Source organism: Artemia franciscana, chromosome 12 (assembly GCF_032884065.1).
Source record: "Artemia franciscana chromosome 12, ASM3288406v1, whole genome shotgun sequence".
In the NCBI taxonomy this organism is placed as follows: Eukaryota; Metazoa; Arthropoda; class Branchiopoda; order Anostraca; family Artemiidae; genus Artemia; species Artemia franciscana.
Genome location: NC_088874.1, coordinates 38,110,153 through 38,133,004, shown reverse-complemented (window position 1 = coordinate 38,133,004; position 22,852 = coordinate 38,110,153). Strand labels below are relative to the sequence as shown.

At 35.8% G+C, this 22,852-nt stretch overlaps 1 protein-coding gene and 1 long non-coding RNA gene across 3 annotated transcripts in view; both read left to right on the top strand.

Moving 5' to 3' along the window:
- Positions 1-22,852, top strand: part of LOC136034082 (two pore potassium channel protein sup-9-like) — a 212,877-nt gene that overhangs the window by 30,086 nt on the left and 159,939 nt on the right. The gene's annotated exons all lie outside the window — the stretch shown is intronic.
- The window catches only part of LOC136034080 (uncharacterized), a 30,663-nt gene continuing 16,811 nt past the window's right edge, over positions 9,001-22,852 (top strand). The window contains exon 1 of the long non-coding RNA XR_010619111.1: positions 9,001-9,266. This is a non-coding gene — a long non-coding RNA (uncharacterized LOC136034080). The remainder of the gene's footprint in view (positions 9,267-22,852) is intronic.

Genomic DNA, 22,852 nt, shown 5'->3' with positions numbered 1-22,852 from the left:
TGTGAATTGCTGTCGTTCAGGAGTAGTGCTGCCTGGTACTGTAAACGAGACTGAGGCAGGGGAAGTGGGCTGGGTAGAAACAGAGGGGGGAACGAAAATGTGTGCAAGGGAATTTGGGAGGGTCTGTAAAACTCTGCCCTTTGGTGCGCAGGGAAGTCGAACTCGTCCGAGAGACGAGTGCTCGGACGAGTCCGAGCAATTTTCATATTGCGTAAATTATTGAACTTAATATGGCCTTAGGAAAATAAATGGTCCATTAACCAGTGGAGGATGGGGACTACCACATCTTTTCAAGTCTACACGAAGGGGACTAACACATCTTTTCAAGTCTACACGAATGGCTGAAGTAGGTTTATAGCCAGACAGGAAGAAGTTTCTGGTACCTCCAGTATGAACAGAAGTTTTGTGCAATCTTGGGCCGTCTTGGTTACAACATAGTTTTTCACTTTTAGCGATGCTGTTCCATCAATAAAATTTGAAATCTTGCACAGACAATCTCAAGCCTATTACCTCCGCCCATTATATATTTATGTGTACAAATATTCTGATACTACGGGGAGGCAATCCATAATACATAATTTAGCCAGAAAGAAGTTTTTCAGCCTGAAAAAAACAAAAATGACCTAACAGAGATTCGTTATCCATTAATCAGAGCCAAAAGCAAATGCTGTGTCGTTTACTAGGCTATATTGTCCTGGAAGTTCACCACTCCTCAAGGTCACTCTATGGCACTGTTAACTGTCACGCTTTTGGTTTGGAAAACTTTTGAAAAGTCAACTATGATGCCAATATAAGGCCACGTAAACTCAGTATCTCTGTCAGGGGTAGGGAAGGAAAATGGAGCTTGTGACGGATCAGACATCACAAACCATTTCACAGCACCGGAACTGCTCCAACGCCTAAAGATGATGTGTGACGCTAATTTCCAAACTCTAGCATTTTGGCCCGTAAAAGACCAATTTTGGCACGGGAATTAGGAATAAAAATTAGATAAAAAATTCTATTTCTTTTTCAAATGAATGTAAAGAGTATTATTAGAACAAACATATTTTTTTTCGTACGTTAAAGAGGATACTCGCTTCTAAGCCCCGGCCTTTATACTTTTCTGTCCACAAGTTGATTTTCTGTTTACGGTAAGGACAACTGTAGGATAAGAGTTAGAATGAAAAGTTTTTTACCCAACAGTGCTCAATTTCGCCTGGGGGAGGGAAATAAAATAAGTTCTCAGTTTGATTTTTTTTTAAGTTAATTGCACATTTTTTCAAGTTATAAATGATTTCAGTAAAAATTGTAAAACTTTAGCATAAAGAGCAATGAGTTGAGGGGAAGGGGGTAGATCCTCTAATATACAGAATGATTTTTTTTAAGTTGTATTATCGCTCTTTGCTTTCAGTTGGGAAAAATTTGTTTCTGTCAATTGAATCCTGACAAAAATCAAACGGTTCGTGGTAACAAACTGTGGTAAGGAGCGATCCGGCTCAATAGTAACCGAAACTCTACACAAACTTTGGTACCAATAGTTAGATCAAAAGAATCGCATTTCAATGCTTATTTTAAATATATAAGTTTCATCAAGGTTAGTCTTACCCATCAAAAGTTATGAGCCTGAGTATATTTGCCTCGATTTAGAAAATAGGGGTAAACACCCCCTAAAAGTCATACAATCTTAAAGAAAGTAACACCATCAGGTTCAGTGTATCAGAGAACCTCGTTGCAGAAGTTTAAAGCTCCTATCTACAAAAATTTCGCATTTTTTGCCAGAAGACGGGTCACGGATGCGTGTTTATTGGTTTTTTTTTTATTATTTTGTTTATTTTTTTTCTCAGGGGTGATCGTATCAACTGAATGGTCCAGAATGTCGCGCGAGGGCTCATTTTAACGGAAATTAGAAGTTCCAGTGACCTTTTTAAGTGACAAAAAATTGTGGGCACCTCTCCCACGCTCATTTTTTCCCAAAAGTCACCGGATGAAAATTCTGAGATAGCCATTTTATTCACCATAGTCAAAAACCTAACAAAAATGTCTTTGAGGACGACTTACTCCACCACAGTCCCCGTGGGAGGAGCTGCAACTTACAAACTTTGACCTGTGTTTACATATAGTAATAGTTACTGGGAAGTGTACAGACGTTTTCAGGGGTATTTTTTGGTTTAGGGGGGAGATTGAATGGGGGGGGGGGTTAGTAGGAGGATATGTCCATGGAGTAACTTATCATGGAGGAAGAGAATTTCAATGAAGGGAGCGCAGGATTTTCTAGCATTATTTGAAAAAAAACAATGAAAAAATAAATATTAAAAGCTTTATCTACTGAAAGTAAGGAGCAGCAATAAAACTTAAAACGAACAAAAATTATTACGCATATGAGGGGTTTACCTCCTCGTAATACCTCACTCTTTACGCTAAAGTAGTTTTAGTAATTTCAACTATTTATTCTACGGCCTTTGTGATTCAGAGGTCATTCTTAAGAAATTAGGACAAAATTTAAGCTTTAGGGTAAAGAGCGAAGTATCGACTAGGGGTGAACCCCCCATATACGCAATAAAATCATACGAATCTAGAAGTTCGTTACGTAAGTTAACTCGTAAGTTACGTATATTTTTTACCAATGAAAACGTTCGTAACAAATTAAAAGTTCTAGTTGCCTTTTTAAGGAACCAAAAAATTGGAGGGCAAGTAGGCCTCCTCCCTCGCTTCTTTTTTCTCAAAATCTTCCTATTAATTGCAATTAATTAATATGCAAATTTCGTTTTAATTATTTATGTACGGAGAGCCAAGATCAAAACATGCATAAATTCAAAAACGTCCAGAAATTAAATAAAAAAAACGCTGAAGTTTCTTACTGTTTTAAAAAGTAGAGTTAAGAGAAAGAGTCAAACTTTAGAGTAAAGAGCGAGGTTTTGAGGAGGAAAACCCCCCTTCATATACGGAGTAATTTCTCTTCGTTTTAAGTTTTAATGTTGCTCCTTACTTTCATTTAAAAAGCTTGTTTTTTTTTTATATTTAATACTCTTAAAGATTGAAATTTTTCATTGAAGAACAATTCTTTAATTGCGAGTCTTTTTTCATTTAGTTATATCTTAAGTTATATTATGATTAAATAGTTACTAAAAGATCTGCAACTGTCCATTATTAAATGATTATAAAATAAATGAAATAATTGAGTTGGTTCTTACTATATTTGAATTTTTCCAAAGTAGATTTGACTCTAAATCATCATTCTGACAAACATTTCTAATTAATTGTCAATGATTGAACATTGTAAACGTGTTTATTTAGTAGTGTAATTTTGTCAAATAAATCAATGTCTAGTGTGTCAATAATGTATCAATAAGATATATTTTAGCTAATATGTTTTTGATGCTATTTGAAAAATAATATTAAAGAATTAACATCTTTGGTTTCACACAGAGGTATTGGTTATCCCTTGGAACAGTTAAAAAAAACAAAAAAAAACAAAAAAAAAAGGTTCCAGGTCTCTTTTCCTTCAGGAAATACGGTTCTGGTATGAAAGATGCATGAGCTTCTGGAAATCATTATTACAGAAAGCATGTTATCCTTGAGCACACTTCAATAAATATCCTCGAAAGCTCCCCCTGTCTTTCAAAATGAGATAGATCCAAAAGATAAAATTCACCGCTATAGTAATAAAAGAAGGCAAAATATCTTTTGAATAAGAGAAAACGAGATAAAGAGAAAAGAGATAAGTACAACGAAAACAAGACGAGGAAAATTGAAAACAACTGAAAACAAGGAAAAAAAGAAAAAAAATTGTCGAAATCTTCCACAGAGGAATCTTCGGTACAAAAGCTTTTAAAATTCTCACTGAGGTCTGGGAAATGATATAAAAAGAAAAAAATTAAAAAAACTTAATGACTGTACGAAATCATCCATACTGAATAAAAAATCAAACTTTCATTACAGTTTATTTTGTGTGAGGCTTGTTTATGAGCAAATATCTTTCGACATTTTGAAACATAACGATTTCAATAGGTCCCAAAGACTGAAAGTTGGGGTGAATATTTGGTAATGGTATCATGACTTACACACATTTGACAAAGTAATTTTATTGATATTTTATGTAACTAGAGAGCTTTTCTACCGTCCTGGGATTAGAGCCGTCTTGGCTAGAGCGGATTGGTATGCTGGATTCAGGATCCCTTGTCTGAGAGGGCGAGTGTTCGAATCCTAGTGTACACAATTATTTAGTTTGGGATGGGGGTCAGTGGCGTGACTCTGTGAGCTCATCCAGTGTATACCCAGCTCTTTTCCGTATTCTTTATCTTTCCCTATCCCCCTTTTTACTTCCTGGCTGAAGGGCTAAGAAACGGAGATCAGCACCGCCGGTAGGGACTGTAAAGTCTAATGTTGCATTCTTTACCTTTTACCTTTTTATAGAGCTTTCAGTGACTGCCTAAGCATCAATAAAATGAGTATGCGCAGAGATGCGCATGCATCATGCACTAAAACAAATCCAAACATTGTCAATCTCTGCTAGGTGGTTCTAAAGGTATGTTTGAAATGTGAAAAAAACCTTTTGCTGTGTGGGCGTCATGGTTTTCAAACAAGTCTTAATAATAGCCTAACATAGCTAGGCTGCGTATTGATATAGTAAATGGCAGCTTATTTTTATTTATGAAATCTTCATTTAATCATCTATAGAGCCATTTGAAATTCTTTAGCCATCTTATTTAAGAAACAAAGAATTGTGATGCATGGGTAAGTCAAGAAACTAGCAAACATATCCCACCCTGCATGGGTGAGATATGTTGGTGCATGGGTGCACCGTTGCACCCCCTGCATGGATGCTCTGTTATAACGATGCGTAAAAGCAAAAATCATGATCAAGGAGGGTATTGTAAATGAAACGAAGAAAGTTTTTCCCAGTGTCCCAGTCTTACAAGTTTTAGTCATATCTATCCCATTTTTACTAAATTAGTGAAATCTGTACTAGGCGTGTTAAAAACTGAATAAATAATGTCAAACTTGCATTTTTGTTTTAAAAAAAGAAATGATCATAAAAAGGTAAAAAGAAAAATCGTGAAAAATATACAAATCTTGATAAAGGAACAACAGCAAAGGTTGACTAGGAAAATCCATATTAATATGATGAAAAACATAAAATATATAAAAAGTAATAATCTCAATGAGAGAGTCAATGGGTAAAATGATGGAAACAGGAGTTAATAATCAATATTTGAAACATTAGAAGGTATAAAAACCTCGTTGACCCTACCATGTCATTTTTAAATGAACTGGAGTGATTAAGCGGACTTTTTGTTGAACATATTTGTTCAAAGTTTTTTCTAAAATTATAATAACTTTGATGTTACTTCTACTACTGCCAAAAATTGCAAAAAAATTGACGCGCGTAAAATGGGACAAACCTGGAAAAATCGGACAAACATGGACACACATAAAACCGGAGAAACACTCAGCCTCCATTCTACCTTGCTCACGATGATTGCTTTGGCGGGCCTGTTCAGTCATCTTAAACTAGTCAATCCTGATACATGTGCTTCAATTGCAGAAATGAGATGTTTTCACGATTACTGTCATGACTATCTGAAAAAAAGAATTAAGGAATAATGTACAAGGCATTCTTCACAGAAAAGCTAAAAAAATTAGAAGCTTTCTTCCCCATGTCTCTAAAATCTGGGCATTTTTTCCTACTAGTACCGTTTTACGGTTATTAGCCTAACAATACCGGACTAAACTTCACGTACTGTCATCATTAAGAATTGGTGATACCAGAATCTTGAGACCCATTCACAACAAGAAGTTATTAAAATCAAAATTCGTCCTCTTTCAAACCCTGTATTGACTGATGCTAGGGATCAGATTTTACTCTTCTCAATGAAAAATTTGTTTGTCATACACAAACATTTGAGCTCTAACGAGTTCATGCGATCCTCCTCCTTCCAGTACTTTTCTTCTTTCTTATTCAAATTTTGTTTGTAGTTTATTATTTAAGTGTGTTTTTCTTTATCTGATAAGGTTTCGGCATTAGTCAATCAGAAAATTCTATGGAAAAAAATCATTAGAAGAAATTCTAAGGATCAAGGTCAGACCTAAAAAAATATTTGATTCTACTACCCATCAGGTATACGCTTTGGTATATGTTGTGACAAATAAAAAAAGGAAAATACTTGTTTCAAATAGACAATTGGACCCAGTTTATTGTATATTTAAGGGTTATTCTTTATTCATCAGCTGGGAACTGCTGAAGCAAGTCCCACATAATTCTTAGTTAATGTCAGTCCTCTTGAGAATGTTGGAAAGAAACTACCAGAAACTTTACAGCTGGTTTATTGTGAAAAAAACTTGCGTCTTAGAAGCCTGATAAGCTCATAAATTTTCCAAAATGGAATCCAATTTAACAGAACTAACTAATTTGGGAACCTCTTTGTTTTTTTTTGTTTTTTTTTTTGTTTTGTTTTTAGTTTTTTAGAATAGCTACTTGACAGTGAAAATATATATAAACTGGCAGAAAAGCTCGTCAGATAATATACATAAAAAAGGGAAGAGTGTGTGGCATTTACTCTTTTCTGGGGATAGGGCAAAGATTTTTTTCTCTGCCCTCCACCCAGACAACATTTCAAGTTCAAGCTCACAAACAATTTATTAAACAAAATTACTATAAATCTCACAACGGTATATATACGTCCAAACGGTAGGACCTATATGCGTTATTAAACAAAAAAAAAAGTTTTTTTAAATGAAAGTAAGGAGCAACATTGAAACTTAAAACGAACAGAAATTACTCCGTATTTGAAAGGGACTTTTCCTCCTCAACGCCCCGCTCTTTACGCTAAAGTTTGACTCTTTTTCTTAACTCTACATTTTAAAACAGTAAAAAACTTTAGCATAAAGAGCGGGGCGTTGAGGAGGAAAAGCCCCTTTCAAATACGGATTAATTTCTGTTCGTTTTAAGTTTTAATGTCGCTCCTTACTTTCATTAAAAAAAACTTGCTTTTTTTTGTTTAATTTCTGGACGTTTTTGAATTAATGCATGGTTTGATCTTGGCTCTCCGCACATAAATAATTAAAACGAAATTTGCCTATTAATTTTTTGGGGCTAAATGGCTTTTCATAGTTTTAATCGGAAGATTTTGAGAAAAAAGGAGCGAGGGAGGAGGCCTAGTTGCCCTTCAATTTTGTGATTACTTAAAAAGGCAACTATAACTTATAATTTTTACGAACGTTTTCATAAGTAAAAAATATGCGTAACTTACGAATTAAATTACGTAGCGAACTTCTATATTCGCATGTTTTTATTGCGTATATGAGGGGACTCACCCCTCGTCGATATCATGCTCTTTACATTAAAGCTTAAATTTTGTCCCAACTCCTTAAGAATGACCCCTGAATCACAAAGGCCGTAGAATAAATAGTTGAAATTACTAAAAATTACTTTAGCGTAAAGAGCGAGGTATTACGAGGAGGTAAACCCCTCATATGCGCAATAATTTCTGCTCGTTTTAAGTTTTAATGCTGCTTCTCACTTTCAGTAGAAAAACCTTTTCATATTTATTTTTTCATTGTTTTTTTTTAAATAATGCTAGAAAATCCTGCGCCCCCTCCATTGAAAGTCTCTTCCCCCATCAGAAGTTCCTCCATGGAAAGATCCTTCCCAGTAACCCTCCCCCCTCAAATATCCCCCATACCAAAAAATCCCCCTGAAAAGGTCTGTACACTTCCCAGTAACCATTACTATATGTAAACACAGGTCAAAGTTTGTAACTTGCAGCCCCTCCCACGGAGACTGCGGGGGAGTAAGTCGTTCCCAAAGACATAGTTATTGGGTTTTTCGACTATGGTGAATAAAATGGCTAACTCAGAATTTTGATCCGGTGACTTTGCGGAAAAATGAGCTTGGGAGGGGGCCTAGGTGCCCTCCAATTTTTTTGGTCACTTAAAAAGGGCACTGGAACTTTTAATTTCCGTTAGAATGAGCCCTTTCGTGTCATTCTAGGACCACTGAGTCAATACGATCACCCCTGGGAAATAAAACAACAAAAAAACAAAACAAAAAACAAATTAACCCGCATCCGTGATTTGTCTTCTGGCAAAAAATGCGAAATTCCACATTTTTGTAGATAGGGGCTTGAACCTTCTACATTATGGTTCTCTGATACGCTGCATCTGATGGTACGATTTTCGTTAAGATCGTATGAATTTTAGAGGGTGTTACCCCCTATTTTCTAAAATGAGGCAAATTTTCTCAGGCTCGTAACTTTTAATGGGTGAGACTAATCTTGATGAAATTTATATTTTTGAAATCAGCATTAAAATGCCATTCTTTTGATGTGACTATTGGTATCATTTTTTAGAGTTTCGGTTACTATTGAGCCTGGTCGCTCTTTACTACAGTTCGTTACCACGAAATGTTTGATTGTAAAACCTGAACGTATAGTATTTCGCTCTTGGCTTCCCAACACTTCCGCATTTCTTGTATTATACTCATGATAAAAAGTATTCCTTTTAAATAAGTCAGAAAACACATTTGGGCCAATATTGTTCAAACACTGATATACAGACATTCCAATCTGGTAATCTCTAATTTGTCTTATGTTTAAAAAACCAAACCTTCGAAAAATAGATTCAGTACTAATAACGCCTCTTTCATACTTACCTATAGCTCTTAAAGCCTTGGTTTGTTGTAACTGTACTTTTTTGAAATTACCGTAAAAATTGCTAGCCCAAATTGAACAACCGTAATGTATGTATGGAGTTATTAAAGAATGATACAGCATAATAATGACACTGGTTGGAAAAACATTATTAAAGCGACGCAGTATTCCAACACCTCTTGAGACTTTAGAAAACACAATATCACAATGCTTTTTCCATGACAAATTACAATCAATATCAAATCCCAGATAACGTGTTTCCCTTTTCGGTCAATTTTCACTCCATTAAATATGATTGGCTGCGGCAACTCTCCGCGTGTTCCAGTTCTTTTGAATATCACGTAGTTAGTCTTTTTAGCATTCACAGCCAGTAAGCTCTCGGACACGAATGAATGTAGACCTCGGAGCGCATTATTTGCATTATCCACTAATTCCTCTACTGTCATGCCAGTAACTAAAATGGTAGTTTCATCTTCAAATGATGTCAGAAGCCTCTACTATATAAAACCACATAGAGTCAACATAAATCAAACACAGCAAGGGACCTAAAACCGAACCTTGTGGCACACCGCATGTTATGTCAACAATACTCGACTTTTTAAGTTCTGTGCACACCCTCAATTTTCTTCCTCTCAGGTAAGATTCAAACCATTTAAGACATGTTTCACGAACTCCAAGACCGCTCAACCTATTTAAAAGTATACTAAAAACCACTTTATCAAGAGCTTTTTTAAAATCAATGAAATAGATAAAACATATAGTCCCTTTTCAAGAGCATCATTCACAGCATTTAGCAAATGTTACACAGCATGAACCATTGAGTGGTTTTTGCGAAAGCCAAACTGTGTTTCAGCTAGAAATCCATTCTTTGTAAGGTGATCCTATAATCGTTTAAGAATTATTTTTTCATAAATCTTTGAAAGGAGCGGTAGGACTGAGATGGGTCTCCAGTTGGAAAGATCCTTTAGAGTGTCAGTTTTTGGTAGCGGCATTATTTTCGCTATTTTCAGTGAATCAGGGAAATCTTCGTGCTCTATTGAAAGGTTAATAAGAAAGACAATACAAGGAAGAAGATAACTTGCTGCTACTTTAAATATTTTGAGGTTAAGGCAATCAATACCTGCACTATTAGAACGAATTGAGCTTATCACTTTTTTCACTTGTTGCTCACTACAAGGTTCAAGTATCATTTCACGTCCATCACCACGGTCTTCCACAAAAGTTTGTGTTGGCACAGAATCAGAGGATATTTCAGCATGAATTCTATCACCAACTGCTGCAAAATGATTTGCGAAATTCTCACTTACTTACTCCATTTCACTTTTCACTTTACCATTGACTTCGAGACTATATTCCTGTAGTTTTCTTTCTCCTTTTATTATTCCATTAATTATGTCCCACGTACCTTTCGGATCACCTGCTTTCGCTTCAAACTTGTCTTGTAGAATGCTTTTACTTTCTTTGTTTTTAATGATTTGGTTTTATTTCTCTGGTCAATGAAATGCTTCCGCCTCTCATCACCCGAAAATCTCAGATAATCTGAGTACATTTCATTTCTTAAATTTATCATTGTAAGGAGTTCTTGGTCCATCCATGGTTTTCTTGGATTCATTCGTTTAGATCGTGTTCATAGGACAAGTAGAATTATAAATATCTGCCACTATATTGTTAAACTTTTCAAAAGCTATCGATGGATCTGTCTGTTCAAAAACCGTTTCCCATGAGACTACACTTATTTCTTCTCCAAATCTCTGAGTATTCTCACTTTTCAGTTCTCGGATAAACGCTCGGTCTTTCCTCTTCCGTGGTGGAGCATTCTGTTGGAACTTGGTTAAAACTGGGAAATAGTCAGACACTGGCGTCAATATTACATCCGCATACGTTGAATTAATTCTTTTTGATGACACGAAAATATTATCAATTAGTGTCGCTGATTTCTCGGTCACTCTTGTAGGCAACGTAACAACTGCGTAAAGGCCATTAGTAAACATAAGGTTTAAAAACTCTAGACTATCTCCACTAGCATTCAAAAGATTATAATTAAAATCACCCATTCACACAAATTCATTTCCAGACATTTTAACTTTCGGCATCAGGTACTCAAATCCATTGGAAAAATCATCAAGGCTCACTGTCGGAGGCTTATACAGCACCTCAAATTCCACCTTTTTGTGTATTAAAATCTACCTCAATTGAAAGACTTTCGAACTTACCCTCTATTCATACATCAAGATGTTCTCTCAGGTTATCCTCCAGCTGTTGTTTTACTTAAAAGCGACGCCACCTCTTAACAGACCAGTACGACACTTACAATCAATTTATAACCTGGAAAACTATAACACAACAGCATGGTATTCACATTTAAAAAATTTTCACGATGGGCTATAATGTGTATATCCGGACACCATGCTAGAAAATCAACAATCTTATCATATGAACTTGTCACGTGGTAGTTCCAACAACATACTGTAAAATCAACAAAACTACCAAGTTTACTAAGTCCCGACATCTCAACATAAGTACTTAATCGCATAGGCTTATAACACCTTCCTCTGTCATCTGCCGCAATATTAGATGCTAGAAATGTATCAATTATAAGAGGATTTTTTTCTAATAAATTCAGACGCCACTGTGTATCCTCAACTTATTGGCCTAACATGATGACACAAAAAAGTTAGACAAATGGCTTATAAAAAAGTACAAAACACACATGAAAAAATAGAAAGAAGTAAGGAGCAAAAAAAAAAAGATGTACATGCAATTCATTCAAATAAAATTCATCATCCTTTATTCATATGCAGTCAGCCATTTTCTTAATCCTGCGCAGAGCAGACTGACCGGGAACCGTAGCGAGTACCTGTCCCTTGTCCGACCATACATTGAACTTTCCATAACGGTCTCTTGCAGCATTCAGTAGTTCACGTTTTTTGTTTGTTAGGACTCGGACAGAAACATTCCACTCTTCACCAATGCTGAAGTTTCTTTATGCACCACTCGCGCAATTTTCACATCCGAGAATCGAATTAATACAGGGGAAAATTTCGTAGAGTCCTCATTAGCATAGTTCAACCTGAACCGAAAAACACTAACGATTTGATTCTCTTGCACACCACTATCTCGCATTTTTTCCTTGATCAGGGAATTAAAACTTAAACAAACAGATATTACCCATATAAGGGGCTCACCTCCTCCTAATACCTTGCTCTTTACGCTAAAGTATTTTTAGTGATTTCAACTATTTATTCTACCGCTTTTGTTATTCAGGGGTCATCCTTAATGAATTGGGACAAAATTTAAGCTTTTTGGTAAACTGAATATACATAGTGCCTTTTGATTTAGTTTAAGATGCCCTCAACATTCCCCAAAGTATCACCTTAATACCCTTGGCCTTTTCAGATGTACCCAGAATCAAAAGTTTCACCCTTTTCCTAAATTAAATAAAAAAAACAAGTTTTTTTAACTGAAAGTAAGGAGCGACATTAAAACTTAAAACGAACAGAAATTACATCGTATATGAAAGAGGCTACTTCCTCATCAACGCCCCGCTCTTTACGCTAAAGTTTGACTCTTTCTTTCAATTCTTCTTTTTAAAACAGTAAAAAACTTTAGCGTAAAGAGCGGGGCTTTGATGAGGAAGCAGCCTCTTTCATATACGAAGTAATTTCTGTTCGTTTTAAGTTTTAATGTCGCTCCTTACTTTCAGTTAAAAAAAACTTGTTTTTTTTATCTAATTAAAGACGGAAATGAAAAGTTCTAGTGCCCTTTTTAAGTGACCAAAAAAATTGGAGGGCACCTAGGCCCCATCCCACGCTAATAATTTTCCCAAAGTCAGCAGATCAAAATTCTAAGATAGCCATTTTATTCAGCGTAGTCGAAAAACCTTATAACTATGTCTTTGGTGACGACTTACTCCCTCACAGTCCCCGTGGGAGGGGTTACAAGTTCAAAACTTTGACCAGTGCTTACATATAGTAATGGTTATTGGGAAGTGTACAGGCGTTTTCAGGAGGATTTTTTGGTTGGAGGCAGGGGTTGAGAAGAGGGGGATATGCTGGGGGAACTTTCCATCGAGGAATTTGTCATGAGGGAAGAAAATGTCCATGAAGGGAGCGCAGGATTTACTAGCATTACTTAAAAAAAAACAATGAAAAAGTTTTTTCAGCTGGAAGTAAGCAGCAGTATTAAAACTTAAAACGAACAGAAATTATTACCCATGTGAGGGGCTCACCTCCTCCTAATACCTCGCTCTTTACGCTAAAGTATTTTTAGTAATTTCAACTATTTATTCTGCGGCTTTTGTGATTCAGGGGTCATTCTTAATGAATTGGGACAAAATTTAAGCTTTAGTGTAAAGAGCGAGGTACTGACGAGGGGGCGAACCCCCTCAAAAATGTGATAAAAACATGAAAATACAAAAGTTTTTTACGTAAGCTAATTTATAAGTTACGTAAATATTTTACTAATAAAAAGATTCGTAAAAAATTAAAAGTTCTAGTTGCCTTTTTAATTAACCAAATAATCGGAGGGCAACTAGGCTTCCTCTCTCGCTCTTTTTTTCTCAAAAGCATTCGATCAAAATTATGAGAAAGCCATTTAGCCCCCCAAAAAAAAATGCAAATTTTGTTTTAATTATTCCTCTGCGGAGAGCCAAAATCAAAACATGCATTGATTCAAAAACGTTCAGAAATTAGATAAAAAAAACAAGTTTTTTTTAACTGAAAGTAAGGAGCGACATTAAAACTTAAAACGAACAGAAATTACTTCGTATATGAAAGAGGCTGCTTCCTCATCAAAGCCCCGCTCTTTACGCTAAAGTTTTTTACTGTTTTAAAAAGAAGAATTGAGAGAAAGAGTCAAACTTTAGCGTAAAGAGCGGGGCGTTGATGAGGAAGTAGCCTCTTTCATATACGATGTAATTTCTGTTCGTTTTAAGTTTTAATGTCGCTCCTTACTTTCAGTTAAAAAAACTTATTTTTTTTATTTAATTTAGGAAAAGGGTGAAACTTTTGATTCTGGGTACATCTGAAAAGGCCAAGGGTATTAAGGGGATACTTTGGGGAATGTTGAGGGCATCTTAAACTAAATCAAAAGGCACTATGTATATTCAGTTTACCAAAAAGTTGGATCCACAATATCTTAAGCTCGATAGGGGTTATTAAGTTCAAACTTTCCGGACATGTTGAGAGAGATGTTTTAAAGTACTTGGACAGATGCCAGTTCCCCTCCCGTGTCTTTTAGCTGCCCTCACTCCGAAAATATTTGATCAAAATTTTGAAATAGTCTATTGTTCAAGACAGGGTAAATGTCACATTTCAATGCCTATGGGAATAGCACAACACTCCAAAGCTTCGGAGAAGAATACCATACACAATCAAAACATACTATGTTCATGCTAGTTATCAAAAAGGATTATCAGAAATATCTAAGGAACGGCTAAGGGCATCAAGTTAAAACTTGCAATTTAAAATTAGAGGGACGTTAACAACTGACGGAAGGGCTACAAGCCCACATGCCCTTTCCAGATGTGCCCTCTCCTCATTAGCCAACTGATCAAAATTTTGAAAGCAGCTTTGTTCAAAATAAGCAAAAGGTCTAGTGTCTTTGCCTCCAGGGAAGCAATGCCCTCCGAGGCCCCCACGTTAAGGGTTGTAAATTGTACAATTTACCCGTTTTTAATTACAGAATTTATGATCGGCAGCGTAATGGCACTTCTTAAGTAGAGAGCTAAGTGGGCACAATATATTATTATTATTATTTTCTTTTTACCAAGGCACTTTGTATAGAAGAAGTTGTCATAGAAACTTGGAAAGGAGTGCGTTTCATTAAAAATTAAAAATTCCCCTCCTACGCCCATCAATTCCCCAAACACATCCAATCAATAGCCATTTTACTCAGTTGAGTTGAAAAGTCCAGTAACTATGTATTTTGCCATGTCAACACCCACCCCCACAACCCTCGAGGTAAGGGCAATAAGTTATACAATTTGCCCATTATTTACATATAATATTTTTTATTGAGAAAGGGGGTATGTTCAACATTTAGTTTCCAAATTCGCGAAGGGTATTCAGGTGAACCTTTTAGAAAATATTGAGGGGAGCGTCCAACTAAATAAAACAAAGTTATGTGCATACGGTTTTGTCAAAAGGGCATAACTTAGGAATGACTGAGTGTATTAATCTGGAGCTATCAGGAAATGATAAGAGGAATAATCAATAAGCCAAAACGGCGATATTTGCATGCTACTAGTACTACTGCTACTGTTACTACTGCTACAACTACTGCAACTACTACCACTACTAATACCCCACCACTACACCTACTGCTTCTTTAGCGAGCACTACGAAAGCTAAGTTTATGGAAGTGAAAATTTGAAGAAATGTTGAAAAGAAAGTTGAATTAAATCCAAACATACTATGTGGACACAGATTTTCAAAATGATGTATCAGCAATGTCTTTGAAACGGCTTACCGTATTGAGCTGAAATTCCAGGGCAGTTTGAGGGGATGCTCAACTGGCCAAAAGGAAAAATCTGCATGCTACTACTGACATTAATACTGCTGCTACTACTGTTGCTACAACTACTAATAAAACGCTACTACTTTTACAATGTAGGTTGTCGAAAGGGCGTATCTAAGGAATAGATTAGGATTAGTTCGGACCTTCAAGGAATGCTAAAAGAGGAAGATCAATTGACCGAAAGACAATCTTTGACTGTTACTGCTACTACTACTACTACTAATACTACTGCTACTGATGCTGCTACTACCACTACTAACAATATTGCTACTATTACTACTACTACAAGTGCTAGTACTGCCACTACTACCATTAAAATTACTGATTTCTTTTAACCTAGGCATTTCGTGTAGAAAGAGTTTTCTTAAAAACTTTGAAAGGATATCATTCGATTGGAAATTGAATGTTCTGCTGCATTTTTTAAGAGTCAAAAGTAATTAGTGGACAACCAGCCGCCCTTCCACGCCCATTAATTACCCCCAAAATCCAATTAAAATTTGATTTTCTGCTCAACTGATGGAGAAAAGTCCAGTAACTATGTCTTTGGAAATGTAATTCTCTCCAGAGCCCTCAGGGCAAGGGTTTTAAGTTATGCAATCCGATCATTCTTTGAAGAGAGTATTTTCTATTGAGAAAGGTCGGTACGTTTGACATTTAGTGTCCAAAAAGACAAAGGTTATTCAGGTGAGCCTTTGAGAAAATGTTTAAGGGAGTGTTGAACTAAATCAAAACACGTAATATACATACGGATTGTCAAAAGGGCGTAACTCAGGAATAACTGATTTTATTCGTTTGGAACTTTCCGGAAATGATTAAAGAGATGATCAATTGCTAAGGTTTTCGAAGATAGGGATTCCAATGGTGCTGTTTTCATTTCAGTCTGACACTCAGGAAGTTCTGCGCTCTATTTCCAAACCCTAATAAAAACATTTTCACAACAAATTATACTACTCAAAATTGCCAAACTAACAGTAACCAATGATTAATCAGTTTCAAATGGCGATTCTTTGTCACCTGAAATTTTCTTTCAAAACACCTCTTTAAACTTTCAGTTCTTGTAGAAAAACTGTCTCCCTGAACTAAGAACTTCAAATAGCTTTAAAAACTAAGTTTTTTGTTGATTTTGAGGAGGTAATGGGGTTAGAATTAGCTTATAATGTAGACTTGCAAACCAAAAGGGCATATAACTTAAAAATTTACAATGAAATATTCTAGTGCTCTCCAAAATCGAAGGCGAAAGATGTATTTTTGTTCGTAAAATTAATCTCTTTATAGAACCTTTTGAACAGAAATCCATGGCCCAGTAGTATAATAGTTAATTCATAATCGTAAGTTTTCTTGGCTATTTTGAGAAGGGAAAGATATAGGAACACAAAATAAAATATTCTAGTTGAGCTAACAAAAAGACAAGTGGATTACGTTTATTGTTTGTCAGATTAATAAATCTGTAGAAATTTTCTAATAGAAATGTATGAGGCAATAACAGTCTATTCAATTTTTTTTTATTTTGAGAGAGCAGTAACTTTAAAATAAAAATCAAATAACCACCCCAACACCTAGTTGGTGGGGGCGCTTCGCACCCCCCCAAGCCCCTCCCTCCCGTGCGCGTAAGTCTTTACGCGCCATATTAGTTAGGCGCCATTGTAGTTGTGTCCCTGTGTCCCACCTGTGAATATAGATAAAAGAGAAAAGATTTCTCTTTTCGTTATAGATATATATGTTTTTAACTACGTAAAACTTGCGAATATACAACATTCTTCGATGTCCCATTGTCTGTGCATATAAATAGATTGTCAGGTTTACCGACTCTTGAACATGCAACATAAAATTGTCTATGGGAAAAACAATCCGTATTCAGATCCATACCTCATTATTCTAATGATTGCCCTTTAGTTTTGTTGATGGTGATAGCTAATCGAGCATTCCCTGTGTCCCGGTCGTCATTTATATTCCCAGTATACCGGTCGTCATTTGTGTCCCAGTGTCCCAGTCTGTAATTTCTCTTTGAGCGTCCCGTTCGTCATTTATATTCCCTGTGTCCCGGTCGTCATTTGTGTTCCGGTGTCCCGGTCTGTAATTTATCTTTGAGTGTCCCGGTCGTCATTTATATCTCCCGGTCGTTATTTGTGTCCCAGTGCCCCAGTCTGTAATTTCTCTTTGAGTGTCCCGGTCGTCATTTATATTCCCTGTGTCCCGGCTTTTAGTTTTCTTTTTCTCCTTTATTTTTCAGTTTTTTTCCTTTTTTTAGTTTTTTTTCTTTTTCAGTTTTTAGTTTTTTTTAGTTTTTTTTTATTAGTTTTTAGTTTTCTTTTTCTTTTTGGTTTTTTTGTAGTCTTTACCTTTTTTTTTAGTTTTTTTAGTTTTTTTTTCTTTTTTAGTTTTTAGTTTTTTACCTTATTTTTTTTTTTTAGTTTTTTAGTTTTTTTAGTATTTCCGTTTTAGTTTTTTTTGTAGTTTTTACCTTTTTTAGTTTTTTTCTTCTTTTGTATTAATGCTAAAGCCAAGGTTCAAACCTGGAGCCTCTCGGACCTAGAACCTGAAACATAACGCTTTACCAACTCAGCTACTTCGGCTTGAATACATTCGTTTTGAGCAGCTTCCTCGGGTATTGCCATTGTAGGTATTTCAGCCATTTTACAATTAGAGATTTTTCTTTTAACGATCTTCTTACAATTAAAATTTGTCTTTGAACGATATTCTTAAATACCTGTGTCCTGGTCGTCATTTATATTCCCTGTGTCCCGGTCGTCATTTGTGTCCCGGTATCCCAGTCTGTAATTTCTCCTTGAGTGTCCCGGTCGTTATTTATATTCCCTCTGTCTCGGTCGTCATTTGTGTCCCGGTCTGTAATTTCTCTTTGAGTGTTTTTTCTTTTTAGTATTTTTTAGTTTTTTACATTTTTTCTTTTTTCAGTTTTCTTTTTCTTCTTTATTTTTCAGCTTCACTATGAAATACATATCGCCGAACCTTTGTTTTTTTAACTAAAATCTGGTAGGCATTGATGACCTTATCAAAGTCAAAATCCCAAACCCAATCATCATCGCTATCATTTTCAGTTTGATATGTTTTGACTCTCGCTGTCCAGGTGGATTTTCATCTAACTGCGCTGTTTTGCGTTCTTTAGCCGCAAGCCTGTTTTCTTGCTGTTCTTGTGATTCCTCGGCACGCTTCAACAAAGCACCGGGACACAAATGACGACCGGGACACAGGGAATATAAATGAAGACCAGGACATAAGTAAAAAAAAACTAAAAAAACTAAAAAAAGGTAAAAACTACAAAAAAACTAAAAAGAAAAAAAACTAAAAACTAATAAAAAAACTAAAAAAGCTAAAAAAAACTAAAAAAACTAAAAAAGAAAAAAAAAGAAAAAAAGGAAAAAAACTGAAAAATAAAGGAGAAAAACAAAACTAAAAAAAGTAAAAATAAAAAAAAAACTAAAAAGATAAAAACTACAAAAAAACTAAAAAGAAAAAAGAAAAAAAACTAAAAAAACTAAAAAAAAGTAAAAACAAAAAAAAACTAAAAAGAAAAAAGGGGAAAAACACAAAAGTTCATTTCATCATATACCAAATCAAAAACGAATGTATATACAGACCGGGACACCTGGACACAAATGACGACCGGGACATAGGGAATACAAATGACGACCGGGACACAGGGACACAACTACGACGGGGACGTCGGGGGGCACAGGGGGATATATAAATGACGACGGGGACACAGGGAATGTTCGATTAGCAATCACCATCAACAAAGCTCAAGGGCAATCATTAGAATCATGAGGTATAACTAAAAAAACTAAAAAAAGGTAAAAAACTAAAAACTAAAAAAAAAGACCAATTCAAAAACGAATGTATATACAGACCGGGACACCGGGACACAAATGACGACCGGGACACAAGGAATATAAATGACGACCGGGACACTCAAAGAGAAATTACAGACTGGGACACCGGGACACAAATGACGACCGGGACACAGGGAATATAAATGACGACCGGGACACAGGGACACAACTACAACGGGGATGCCGGGGGGCACAGGGGGATATATAAATGACGACAGCGACACAGGGAATGGTCGATTAGTAATCACCATCAACAAAGTTCAAGGGCAATCATTAGAATCATGAGGTATAGATCTGAATACGGATTGTTTTCCCATGGACAATTATATGTTGCATGTTCAAGAGTCGGTAAACCTGACAATCTATTTATATGCACAGATAATGGGACAGCGAAGAATTTTGTATATTCGCAAGTTTTACGCAGTTAAAAACATAAATATATATCTATCTATATTCGCAGGTGGGACACAGGGACACAACTACAATGGCACGTAACTAATATGGCACGTAACGACTTACGCGCGCGGGGGGGCTTGGGGGGGCGAAGCGCCACCCCAACAGCTAGTGCAACACATAATTGTCCATGGGAAAAACAATCCGTATTCAGATCTATACCTCATTATTCTAATGATTGCCCTTGAGCTTTGTTGATGGTGATTGCTAATCAAACATTCCCTGTGTCCCCATCGTCATTTATATGTCCCCCCTGTGCCCCCCGGCGTCCCCGTTGTAGTTTTGTCCCTGTGTCCCAATCGTCATTTATAGTCGACAAACATGACGTCAGTCGACACACAAACTTGATGTCAGTCGACACACACGTCCCAGTCGTCATTTGTGTCCCGGTGTCCCAGTCTATGTCCCAAAGTCTTTCTCTTTGAGTGTCCCGGTCGTCAGGTATATTCCCTGTGTCCCGGTCTGTATATACATTCGTTTTTGAATTGATATATGATGAAATAATTTTTTTTTCCTTTTTTTTTGTTTTTAGTTTTTTTTTTGGTTTTTACCCTTTTTTTTAGCTTTTAGTTTTTTTTCTTTTTTCTTTTTAGTTTTTTTTTTGTAGTGATTAAATTTACAATATTCACCGCGTTTTATTCTGTTTCCTAAACCTAAAGCCGATATTATGATCAATAGAAAAATAATAGTAACGAGCGAGTGTTTAAAATTTCTTATTGCTTATCCTTCTCCCTATTTATGAACATGACCCCGGGCAGTGGGTCAGACTCTGACACCCTAGAAGTTTAGCAATGAAGCCATCCTCCTCAATCCCTCTAGTGGGGAAAATACTATAGGCTCCCTTTCCAATCCTGAGTCGAAGTCAAACCCATAAATGATAAGTTTGTTTTCTTGCAATTGAATAAAAACCTTAACAAGTTGTGGTTTAAGAACTAACCTAAAACAAAACTTATATTGACGGATTTTTAACCTCCTTTTACTAAATTATATTACAAATCGCTGTATTTCCTGGAGGATTACCAAAATGTCATCAATACATCATTAGAAGAAGGAGCTTTGTTAGTTTCATAAGCTCCACCAATTCTTCAAGGTCCCAGGATACTTTAAGTCGTTATCATCTAGCCATACAATTGGCTGTGCCATTAACTCCCGGCCAATCTACTTTCTTTAGCTGTGGAAGCAAAAGTGTGCATTATACAACATCCACTTGAAGCCAAGCCATTGTATTCTGCTGCTATGCATCCAATAGGTGGAGTGCCAATTAAGAGGTGCCATGGATTAGTCTGTTCCTTCCCCTAGTTTTGAGAACATATTTTTTAATGTTTACTCTGCAAATATCTTTTTTTGGAAGTTTATTTAAAAATCAAAAACATCCAAATTCCATAATTTATTTTGTAACGTACACCCACCCACCTTGGCATTTCTGTTAATTGGTGCTCCTGTCAGAAAGTTGTTTAATTTTGACGAATATTATACGTAATTTTTAATAAGTCTTTTCTGGTTTATCTCGTCACTATAAGATCAAGTTTGAAACTTTCTGATGATTTTTGGAGGTAAGGGTAATGGTTGTTCTATGCCTGCTATTCTACAAGATTTTTGGTTTTTATTAATAATAAATTACGATATCTTATACATTCTATTACCGTAACCTGAATTTAATAAATTTAAGCTACTTTATCGTAATATCCTAGAGCTTAATTTAACATTAATTTAACACCAGGTCTTTTAATAATAATGCGTGGACCTCATTAAGCCACTTTTGTCCTTTTTATAATAGCCTAGAAATACAAAGTTTCCTTGTGCTGTCAATCCTTAGACGCATCGTGATAAATTGTCGATCCATACCGCAGTATCGATCGACTGCGGCATAATATCACGAGATAGTCACGACACCTTTCGTTGGACAAGTTAATAAATAAACACAGACAATATTTCTTTTTGTCTTTTGTAGTGGCATTACTAAAACCTAGTTTCAAATTTCTTAAAATATTTTTTCAACAAATGTTTATGTTTGTACTCCGCCCGGGATTTAAAAATAAATGAACATTACATTGTTTAAAAAAAAAATGTAGTTACGCGTCCCATAACGGTCGTAGAAACACTTTTAGGGAGTTAGAGAACCCTTTCTTTCCACAGAAATGAGTGGAACCCTCTCTGAAGCATACTATGCAATACATTTTTAACTTTTCAAACAGTTCGTGGTTACGAACTGTAGTAAGGAGCGACTCGGCTCAATAGTAACCAAAATTCTAAAAAACGGAATTTTGTTAGCAATAGGTACATCAAACGAATCGCATTTTAATGCTGATTTCAAACATATAAATTTAATCAGGTTTAGTCTTACCCATCAAAAGTTACGAGCCTGAGAAAATTTGCCTTATTTTAGAAAATAGGGGGAAACACACTCTAAAAGTCATAGAATCTTAACGAAAATCGCACCATCAGATTTAGCGTATCAGAGAACCATACTGTAGAAGTTTCAAGCTCCTATCTACAAAAATGTGGAATTTTGTATTTTTTGTCAGAAGGAAGATCACGGATGCGCATTTATTTGTTTGTTTGTTTTTTGTTTTTTTTTTTTTCCCCAGGGGTGATCGTATCGACCCAGTGGCCCTAGAATGTTGCAAGAGGGCTCATTCTAACGGAAATAAAAAGTTCTAGTGCCCTTTTTAAGTGACCAAAAAAATTGGAGGACACCTAGGCCCCCTCCCAAGCTAATCATTTTCCCATAGTCATCGGATCAAAATTCTGAGATAGCCATTTTATTCAACATAGTTGGTAAACCTTATAACTATGTCTTTGAGGATGACTTACTCCCCCACAGTCCCCGTGGGAGGGGCTACAAGTTACTAACTTTGACCTGTGCTTACGTGTAGTAATGGTTATTGGGAAGTGTACAGACGTTTTCAGAGGGATTTTTTGGTTGGGGGAGTTGTTGAGAAGAGGGGGATATGTTGGAGGAACATTCCGTGGAGTAATTTGTCATGGGGGAAGAAAATTTCCATGAATTGAGTGCAGGATTTTCTAGCATTTAAAAAAAAAAAACAATAAAAAAATAAATATGAAAAAGTTTTTCATCTGAAAGTAAGGAGCAGCATTAAAACGAACAAAAATTACTTTTTGCGCATATGAGGAGATTCGTCCCCTCCTCAATACCTCACTCTTTACGCTAAAATATTTTTAGTAATTTCAACTATTTATTCTACGACCTTTGTGATTCAGGGGTCATTCTTAAGGAACTGTGACAAAACTTAAGCTTTTTTGTAAAGACCGAGGTACTGCTGAGGGGGTAAACCCCCTCATATACGTAATAAAAACATACGAATACAAAAGTTCGTTAAGTAAGCTAGTTCGTAAGTTACGTATTATCTTTTACTAATAAAAACGTTTGTAAAAAATTAAATG